Source organism: Thamnophis elegans, chromosome 3 (genome assembly GCF_009769535.1).
Source record: "Thamnophis elegans isolate rThaEle1 chromosome 3, rThaEle1.pri, whole genome shotgun sequence".
In the NCBI taxonomy this organism is placed as follows: domain Eukaryota; kingdom Metazoa; phylum Chordata; class Lepidosauria; order Squamata; family Colubridae; genus Thamnophis; species Thamnophis elegans.
In genome coordinates this window covers 17,819,370-17,829,735 of record NC_045543.1, presented here as the reverse complement: position 1 = coordinate 17,829,735, position 10,366 = coordinate 17,819,370, and positions in this window count along the sequence as shown.

Below are 10,366 nucleotides of genomic sequence, written 5' to 3'. Positions count from 1 at the left end.
ATGGGCCTCCCATTAGAGCATCCAACACCTTGTGCAAGTCCCAGGAGGGGTACCTATGTACCGTGGGAGGTTTGAGGTTGGACAACCCTTTCAGAAACTGCCTGACCAAAGGGTGGTGAGTGAGTGCCTGGGCTCTGTTGTACAGAAGCACAGATGAGATGGCCGAGACTTGCCTCCTAATTGGGTTAGGAGCTAATCCTCTGTCCAGGCCCGCCTGGAGAAATTCCAGTACTAAGGGAACGGTGGCCCTCACTGGATCCTGTCCCCAGGAGCTGCAACATGTGGAAAAGGCCCACCAGTTCGCACTGTAAATGCGTTCTGTGGAGGGTCTTCGGGCAGCCTGGATGGTCTCTATTACCCTGAGGGAGAATCTTTCCTCCCTCAGGATGCTCTGCTCAACCGCCAAGAGGTCAACTGGAGCCATTGGGGTTCTGGGTGCTCCTGTGACCCCTGGCTGAGGAAGATCCTTTCCTGGGGAATCCTCCAAACTCTGCCCACCGAGAGCGATTGGAGATCAGCAAGCCATGGCCTCCTGGGCCAGTGGGAGGCAATCAGCACCACCTACGCCCCCTCCCAAAGAATTTTTTGAATGATCCTGGGAATCAGCAATGAGGTTGCACTTGTGGCTGCTGAAATGCCGCTGGAAGACCCGCATCATTAGGTCCTGAAAGTTGGGAACCCATGTGGGGGTTGCTGGCTGGTGCCCATACTCACCTGTGTAGGGGGAAAACCCAAAGGTGGTAGCTCTGTGGGCAGGGCTGAACCCAATGAAGCCGTATGTGAGGGGGGATTGCCACCCTTGAGCAGGACCCCAAAGACCTGATGTGTCAGTAGGGATCCTTGCTTGCAATGTGGGCTCCTCCCCTGTGGCCCTGCCTGTTGCAGGGACTCCAGGGGCCTTCCCCTTCTGTCCCGGGCCTGGGATGGACCACTTGCCTTCTTGTAGAGCTGCTCCAGCTTCCTCTGCCTTCGCCTTTCATACTTAGAGGTTTGGAAGGCTTGTGACAACCCTCTGCCTCTAGCTCCAGAAAGGTGCTTCTTCTTGTCTCTAGCCTTTGCTCCCCCCCCCTTCTGGGCAACCTCTTGGGTGGCCACTAACCTGGGGTGATCCTCTGCCCCTCTGCTGGAGTTGCTGGCTGTCACTGCAGGTACCTGAGTCCTGCTGGTCTCCTCGTTGCCGCTGGGTGCCACCACCTTTGAACACGTGGCTCCTCCCGGCTTCAAGATGGCGCCCGCACCAGGAAACAAAGGGCGCCACTTTTAAATTTCTCCTAGCGGCCTGTGCGCCCCAGCTGCTGGTTCTTCTGCCTCCTGCCTCTTTCCAACGACTCTGGAGGCTCGGCTCTGCCCGTGGGCCCCCTCCAACAAGTTGGGCCGTGTGGACAATGGTGCGGGCGCTCCACGGCATTTGGGGGAAGCCATGGTTCACGGCTCGATCCTGCGGGGAGCAGTGGAGCACTCCGGGACCCGGCAGAGTTTCTGCAGCAAGGCTCACCTCCTGTCCTTCACTTGCTGGTGGCCCGATTCCATGCGATCGGCTCGGGCGCTCTGTGGTGCTTGAGAAAGCCATGGCTCGCTGCTTGACCCTGTGGGGAGCGGCGTAGCGCTTCGGCGCCACTGGAGCCTCCATTGCAGGGCTTGCCTTTGGAAGGCTTGTGCCCTTTGTCTCCTGCTTGCCTGGCAGATTTCTTTTCTGAGTGATGCTTGTCTCACTCAGAGGCCTGGGCAGCGTGCCACCCCCGCGGGGGCTTTTAGCAATCCTTTCGCAGCTCAGGGAGCTGTCCAGCTCGCATGCGGCTGCTGCGGTAGGGAGACAGATTAATCTTTTTGCTTTCTTTAGATTTCTTCAAATTTATCGGAGATTCAGGATGGTAAACTGTCCAGTTGAGGGACTGAGTCGATAATTGGGCGGTGCCTGGTGGACCAGGGGCGTGTCCCAAGAACTTCTCTGACTCAGTCCAATCAATGAGAGGATAAGGTCAACCCATCCTGGATACTCCTACCTTCACTATGGAGAATAGAAAGAAATATGTGTAGCTGCTGCTCTCACATACTCAGTTGTCACCAAGGTGTCCCTGGTATGCTTTTTGTATGTGACTGCGTTCTCACCTGCAAACAGGCAGTTGGGTTTATTTTGGGTTTATTTTCAGCTTGTTTAACTTGTATTTATCAAATTTCATCTCTTTCCATTATTTTAGATAACATTTCTAGGGTTTGGAGGTAACATTCATTCATTTGTACTAGATTTTTTTAAATTTAGCTGCTAGATCCTTCTCTTAAAACTCATAATTTCGTTTTGTTTTTTAAACAAACCCTACCTCTATTCCTCATGATACTATTCTAGAGAAAAATTAACAGATCAGAGATGTGATAGTGTCAATATATGATCAGATGTCTTTAAAAGCACTACTGGGCTTACCATTTTGGGATTGTGGTAGTGCCATCATAAATTATCCAAGATAAACTTGGAAAAAAGGCTAATTTTATCCAGATAAAACCTAATTTCACGACAACCTTGCATTATATATAAAACCACCACAGACAAGCTGATGACTCAAGGTAGATGGTGTTAAGATTTGTTTTATTTAGATGGATGTTTGGAGATTTTATCTTTTAAAAAATTGTTAATATATTTAATGACTAAATGCTGTTTGTGTCCCACTTCAAAAAGATAGGAAACATTGCTGCAGCTTTGGCTCCAGGGCCACAAAAGGGACTTGCGGATTCCCCCAGGCCTCAAACGGTACTGATATCATCCTATCATCTTCACCAACCGTTCTTCCATTGTGGGTAGTAACAGATCTTTATTTTTGTTCATATAATAATCTAACTGCAATTATCTGGTACAAAAATAAAGATCCATGTTTTTTTCCCAACTGTTTGTCCATTATTCCCAAAAGAAAGACCTTTGGTCTCAGTTGTATATTAATCTTCAAAATCCCCTATGTCGGTATACTGTATGTATTTTGAATCCAGCATTTTTCAGCTTTTTTTCACTTCCACCAAACATGATATAGTAAAATGTCCCTTCTTCACCTGAATTTGAAGTGCCTTTATACATTCTTAAGGCTTTCTCTGATGATATAGCAACAGTACTATATTTTTATAAAAAAATCTCATTAAGATTATCACATAAAGTAAATAGCAATCCTTTCAGCCACATATTTTCTCTTTGTGCCATCTGCATGTTGCATATTACAACCAACATTTTAATCGAATTATATCATACATACTTTCACTTCTTCTTCAGCTTCAAATTTCAGGACAAATGTATACATTTTAGCAATCGCATGTCTATTTTTTGTACACAGTTCTATTTCAAACTCTTGCAATGTTCAAAACCACAAACTATTTTGACTACTTTAAATCTTCCTAATACTTGTAATTAGCAAGAGATTGACAACTAAAACCCCTCTGCCACCAGGCCTTCTCTTCATTTTGTTTTACATTCCCCTTGAGAAAATTACAGCATCTCTGGATAAGATTTATTATTTGTCTATAAAATACTTCTTGTGCTGACAGCCAAAGAGATGTTTTCAGGCATAACCTGGGTTTTATCTGTTCCATATTCTCAGTATGTTCCATATTCTCTTAAAATCAGCATTAACTTTTTCGTACCGTACCACAAATTTCTATGCAAACCAAATCTCACACCATTCTTTGAACTCCCAAAGCCTTCTATTTCTTAACAGCATCCGCTCTTGCATCTAAACCAAACAGCAAGCTGCAGAGTACAGTTTCTAATCAGGCAAACCCAATCCTGCCCTTTCCTTTGTGTTTTGGAACACATTATATTTTAACTTATGGTTTGTTTCTCCTGAGACACAAATTAAGATATATCTTTGTCACTGTTTAAATGATGCTTCAATTGTCAAAGCATGTATTGTCTGAAATAAAAAGATCATTCCAGGTAAGACATTCTCCCCAATAATGACCGCTGTAGTTTCACCCATCTTGACATGCCTTTTCTAATTTCATTCCATGCTTAACATAGTTATTTTGAAATAACGTACAATTTGTTTTTGTCATAGTTATGTTCCAATCTTTTACCTTCTTTTCAATCTTAAAGCCCATTTTATTGATCATTTCTTTTATCTTTTATTTTTCTACTTTTTAATTTTTTCATCTTTTGTTTATTAATCTTGAAGCCAGGTAATGCAAAAATTGTTTTAATTTGCCTGTTCATATTTCAATTCCCTTTAAAGGATCTTCCCCATCCAACACCAAGTCATCTGCAAAAGCTCTTATAAGTTTTTTTTTTTAGTCTTTACTTCCAGAATGTTTTCATCTTGTATTTCTATTCAGTATTTCAAAAACCAGAAGAAAGAAGAAAGGCGACAGTGAACTGCCCTGTCATGTTCCTTTTTGTATTTCACGGGGTTTGGTTAGATTTCCATTAACAATTATTTGTACTTTTAATATAGGCTATTTCTCAAAAACACCATGACATAGTATGTTGACAACTTTGCTGTGCTACTTTGCTCATTAAAAAGCGTTGGTTTTATAATGAATGTCATTCATATGAGTTAGCCCACTCTCTCCTCTTGGAGGCTGAATAGTCTGTTCTATGAGTAAACTAGACCACAGACTGGACAAGTTGACCACAAAACAGTATTTAGAGAGTGAGACAGTTGCCTCATGTCTAATGATAGGGCTGACCTACATTTAGCTTATGCATCTTCCTGCCTCTGGAAGCAGAAAAATACTGCTTAAAAATGTAATAAACAAACAATGGGTTCCTGGAATAATTACACCTCCCGGGAAATCCTGACATGCAAATTGACAGGAAGATAGTAATGAGACATCTCATTTGGTTTTAAGCATCAGTAAATTATACATTATCTGATAACTTTTTCAAACAACCATTAATATCCATAGCTGTGATTCTTGCTCCCAGACTAATTGTTTGGGTTTTTTTTAAATCACTTGAGTCACCTGGAAACAGATTCCACTTGCTCTTCTCAGAATATCAAAGAAAAGCTGTTGGCAGAACAGGAAAAAGAATTGGAAGCATACTCAGCGTTTTTAAAAACAACCTTCGCTAATGACATTAGCGGTTGAGTGGAAGAATCACGTTTGCGTTCCTGTTCAGACATGACCACAGATTTATTAGCTCTTACCCTAGCACCTCAGATAGGAAGTTCCTCAGAGATGTTGGTTACAAATAAAACAAATCAATAAGAATTACTTTTTTTAACCACTCTCCCTCCCTCCAAAGAGATGGTGAAAATACAGCATTTGAAGTGTGGATTTTTAATATTTCGCTCAGAAGCCCCACTGGCCTTAACTACTTGTGCCTTTTATTTTCAATCGCTTTCTCCTCCTTTTAGACTTTTAACAATGAATTCTATTATCCAATTTATGTCTCTTTATAAGGACTTGGTGGGTTCTTTAGTAGCTGCATAGTTAATTTTAAGGATAGGGGAAAGTTTATTTCCCAAACTTTCCACTGATGCATCTCTTTCCAGCCTCATATGTGCATCTCTTTCCAGCCTCTTCTGGAGAGTGGTTAAAAAAAGTAATCCTTATTGATTTGTTTTATTTGTAACCAACATCTGAGGAACTTCCTATCTGAGGTCCTAGGGTAAGAACTAATAAATCTGTGATCATGTCTGAACAGGAATGCAAACATAATTCTTCTACTCAACTGCTATGCTAATGTCATTAGCGAAGGTTTAAGTTTTTAAAAACACTGAGTAGGCTTCCAATTCTTTTTCCTGTTCTACCAACAGCTTTTTCTTTATTTTCTGAGAAGAGCAAATATTTATTTGTTTAAATAAACAAAAAGACTTCAGGAACTCACCCATTTGAGTAGTAAGAAAGAATAATACTCACCATTCTCTCCCTCACCTGATTAAAAGAGGCACCAAATATGTGTAAGAAAAGGTACCTAAATTTGACACTTGCCTTTTAAGACATACTAGAATGATTGTCCACCGTAATAGGACCGTGGCACGACAAAACCGCGGTCCACTAAAGCGCGCCCGATTAAAGCGCGTACCTGACGTCATCAGCAGCGCGACAAATACGACCGCGGAGATTTTAAAAAGCGATTTCATGTAAAGGTAAGGGTTAGGGTTAGGTTTAGGGTTACGTTAAGCGTTAGGGTTAGGTTAAGGGTTAGGTTAAGGGTTAGGTTTAGGGTTAGGTTTGGGGGGGTTAGGGTAAGGTTTTCGCTTTAATTTTAAGTTTACTGCTCACAGCGTGATGTTTTCGTCGTGCTGTGATGATGTCAGGTACGCGCTTTTGTCGAGCGCTCTAGTCTACCGCGGTTTTGTGGTGGAACCAATAGGACAACCCTACGGATTTCTAGGTCATTATCAGCACCTTGAATTGAACCCAGAAGCAAACTAGCACATGTAACTGTTTGCATCGCTGTATTTTGTACCAATTATAAGTTCCTGCTATTTGGAGTAGCCCCTTATAGAGAGCTCATTAATCAATTCAGGTGATCAGGGCATGAGAGTACAGCCTGGCAATCAAGGACTTGGCCAATTAATGCACAGCTCTAAGTTGTGCAAAGGCCCTCCTAGTCACAACTGCCACTGCTCATGAAGTTGAGCCCAGAATGCATCCACTATTGGGGGATTTTAGAGTGTTGGAAAAGAATTTGATTCTTTTTTTTTAGTTTATATGTTCTTGCTAACTTTTTCCATGCTTTGCATAGATGTTACTCTTGGCAAAGCCACTAGCACAGATAGGCTATAAAGTATCCAGGTTTCTGAATTCACTGCTTAAAAGTTTTGGATTCTCACTTGGCCTCATAATCTACTGTAGCCCAAACTTCTCAGTGCCTGCAAGCTCCAGATCAAAAGAGTTATCCTTTTGTTCCTATTGGTTGATTTGGTGATGAGTTGTTCCAAAGTATGACAAGATGTTTATACAGCATCTTGGATCTGACCAAGAAATTGGAAAAACAACAAAGAATATCTAGGCAGTCAGAGAGAATTACTCTGCCATTGTAATGTGATAGGGGGTATTTGGAATAATCACATTTGGCTCCGTTCTCTTGTGTTTTCCAGCATGTTTTATGATAGTGTCTATCCTCTTTCCTCAGAATATGGATGCTTTTTTCTGGAAAAAGATGCTTGAATTGTGCCATTTGGAAAACAGACCCAAATACTTAATTTCCATTCACCCTTCTCCCACTTAGGTTGAAATTAATGCAATGGCCTTTCTATAAAAAAAGCACTCTGGAGCTAGCTTGGTTTAGTGGTTAAAGTACAAAGCTAGAAGCTGGGAGACCAGTTCTTGTTCTGTCATAGGCACAAGGCCAAATGGGTGACTTTGGGCCCATCCCTCTGGCAAAACCACTTCTGAAAATCCTGAAACTAGTTCAGGCAATCGTCATCAGGAATCAAAGAAACAGAAAAACCGTAATATTCCTTTGGTTTGCAGTATACAAACATCTTTTTTTTGTTCCTCCAAATTACACTAGTGTATACTCTTTTAACTCAAAGGAACAGCCTTTGAGCAGCCTATTATTCCCAATGCTGTTGAATAAGTCTCTATGGATAATGCTAGAATTGCCAGCCATGCTGGAAGGCAGTATCACTTCCAGGTCTGTATGATTTTTACTGTAATATATTGCCTGGATTAAATGTAGAGACAATGACACCCTTACTCTACCCTATTGTTCCACAGCAAGTGAGGTACTGAGCAGCCTCATTTCAAGCTGCAGTTGGTAAAGGACTGGAAGTGATAGTCATGAAACCCTAACCACTACTCAGTACAGCACCAGATCCAGTCCAATTTTACTCAATGCCAGATCCAGAATGATGATGATGTGTGTGTGTGTATGTATGTATGTATGTATATACATGCATGCATGCATGCATATATATATATATATATATATATATATATATATATATATATATATATATATATATATATATATATATATATTATATATATATATATACACACACACACACATACATCATACATACATACATACATATATATATATTTAAAGTCACAACCCCTGGTATGCCCAAATATGGGAGGAAGGTCACACTTCCATTCTCTATCCTTCGGCTCGTCACAAGAGACCATCCAGACAGAAACCCAATATTTTTTACTGTTGCTTTTTTGTTACAAATATATATATCAATGAAAAAACACAAGTAGATGATGCTTAAAGCGGAAGTATAAGGAATTAACTTATTGGTACTCCTATTTATAGTGATTGAATGAATTGATAAATCTGACTACTAGCACTCACAACACATAGCTAAAAGAGCTCAGATTAGGTAGAGCACACATTTAAATGAACTCTTCAGAGTGCCACAAAGACTAGCTTTCAATCCCAAGATGTAATGACTGGGAGAACCAATGTTTTAATCACAGGGATCATTGATTTGAAAGTACACCTCTCCATGAGTGGAATTTGGGAAAGTCAAATTCCAGTAACAGCTATGTGAAGATCCAGAATCAAAATGAAGCAAGCTAAGAAACATTTGCTCTCATGAATTCCCTTGCTGCATCTTGCAAATATTTTAGTCAGATAAACATTTGTTTTTTAAATTACCTTATAAAAGAATTGTAAACTCCTCAATGATTGAAGCAGTCTAAGGAAATGTGTGTCAATATTCCGACTCTCGGCCAACGGTTTATGGCTTAGCAAGGTCAGAAGATAAAAAATATTAAAATACAACAAAATCAATGCAATAGCTCTTTATAACTAGCAGGATTACTTCAGTGTTTAAAAGACAAACAAGTAGTATCTTGCTTTTACCTGCCTGATGAACAAGCAACACAGTAGCTATCAGCCAACTCTGGAAATCTCATGAATGCTATTGATAGCTATTGCTCAGTTCTGATTCCTTGTATTCCCCCCCCCCCCTTTTGATTTTTCCAGTTGTGGCTTCTACATTGGAGGCCCCAATTTTTAATATGGTTTACACACTGTTCAAAAATGATTCAGATTGTGCACAAAGCAAGAGGCCATTTCATTTCAGACTTCTAATTTAGCCTGATTGAAGCCATAACCATTTAGATTATGAAACTTTTAAAAGCAGCTACCATTAAGTCAGATATTTATGAATAGCAAGATATGAAACAGTAATTACAAACTCGCACTCAATCCTGACAAGACCGAGCGGCTATGGATGTTGCCTCCCAAGGACAGTTCGATCAGTCCATCCTTATGCCTGGGGGGGGGAATCTACTCCCCTCAGCAAGGGCCCGCAACTTGGGAGTCCTCCTGGACCCACAGCTGACATTAGAGCATCATCTGTCGGCTGTGACCAGGGGGGGGCCTTTGCCCAGGTTCGCCTGGTGCACCAGTTGCGGCCCTACCTGGATCGGGAGGAACTTCACACGGTCACTCACGCCCTTGTTACCTCGAGGCTTGACTATTGTGATGCGCTCTACATGGGGCTGCCCCTGAAAAGTGTTCGGAGACTACAATTAGTCCAGAATGCAGCCGCACGAGCGATATTGGGTGTACCTTGGTACACACCTATCCTCCGTGAGCTGCACTGGCTTCCCATTGGTCTCCGGACGCAATTCAAGGTGCTGGTTATCACTTTTAAAGCCCTACATGGCGTAGGACCCGGATACCTGCGGGACCGTCTTCTGCCACATACTTCCCAACGACCGATAAGATCACACAGGGAGGGCCTGCTCTGGGTGCCGTCAGCCAGACAATGTCAGCTGGCAACTACCCAGGGGAGGGCCTTCTCTGTTGCCGCTCCAACCCTCTGGAATAAACTGCCCCCCAAGATCTGGACCCTACCCACTCTCATGGCCTTCCGTAAGGCTCTTAAGACCTGGCTATTCCGTCAGGCCCCGGGCTGTTGAACTCATTTCTGAGTTCCAGCTCCAATTAGACTGGGTGTATGTTGTGACCTTTTTAACTATGTTTTTTTCTGTGTTTTTTAACTGCTATTTTAATTGTATTGTTGTATGCCGCCTGGAGTCCTCTGGGATTGGGCGGCCTATAAATTTATTAAACATTCATCCATTCAAATCCAAAGATCATTTTTATAGCTGTCTTGTTTCCTAATTTTTAAAGCCCACAGTCTTATCTCCTACCATCTTTTGGAGTATTTTTCATCCAGTTTTCCTATGCAGGTACCTTCCCCCCGAACAGTGTTGCTAGCACTTGTCCACAAGCAGACATGAGGTGGGGAATCTGGGAGAAATACTTCATTTATGACTAACCATATCGGTGACTAAAGATATCTAGCTAACTTAAACATGCTGTTACAGCTGTGGATATAATACAGCTTCCTAGTTGTAAATATGAATAGTGCAAATTCCTAACCATGCAGGAATGCTCAGACAAAGCAAGTTGAAAAGGCCATCATTGTATTTTAATTTTCACGCTTTTGCATTAACACTACAGTAATTCCTTTCC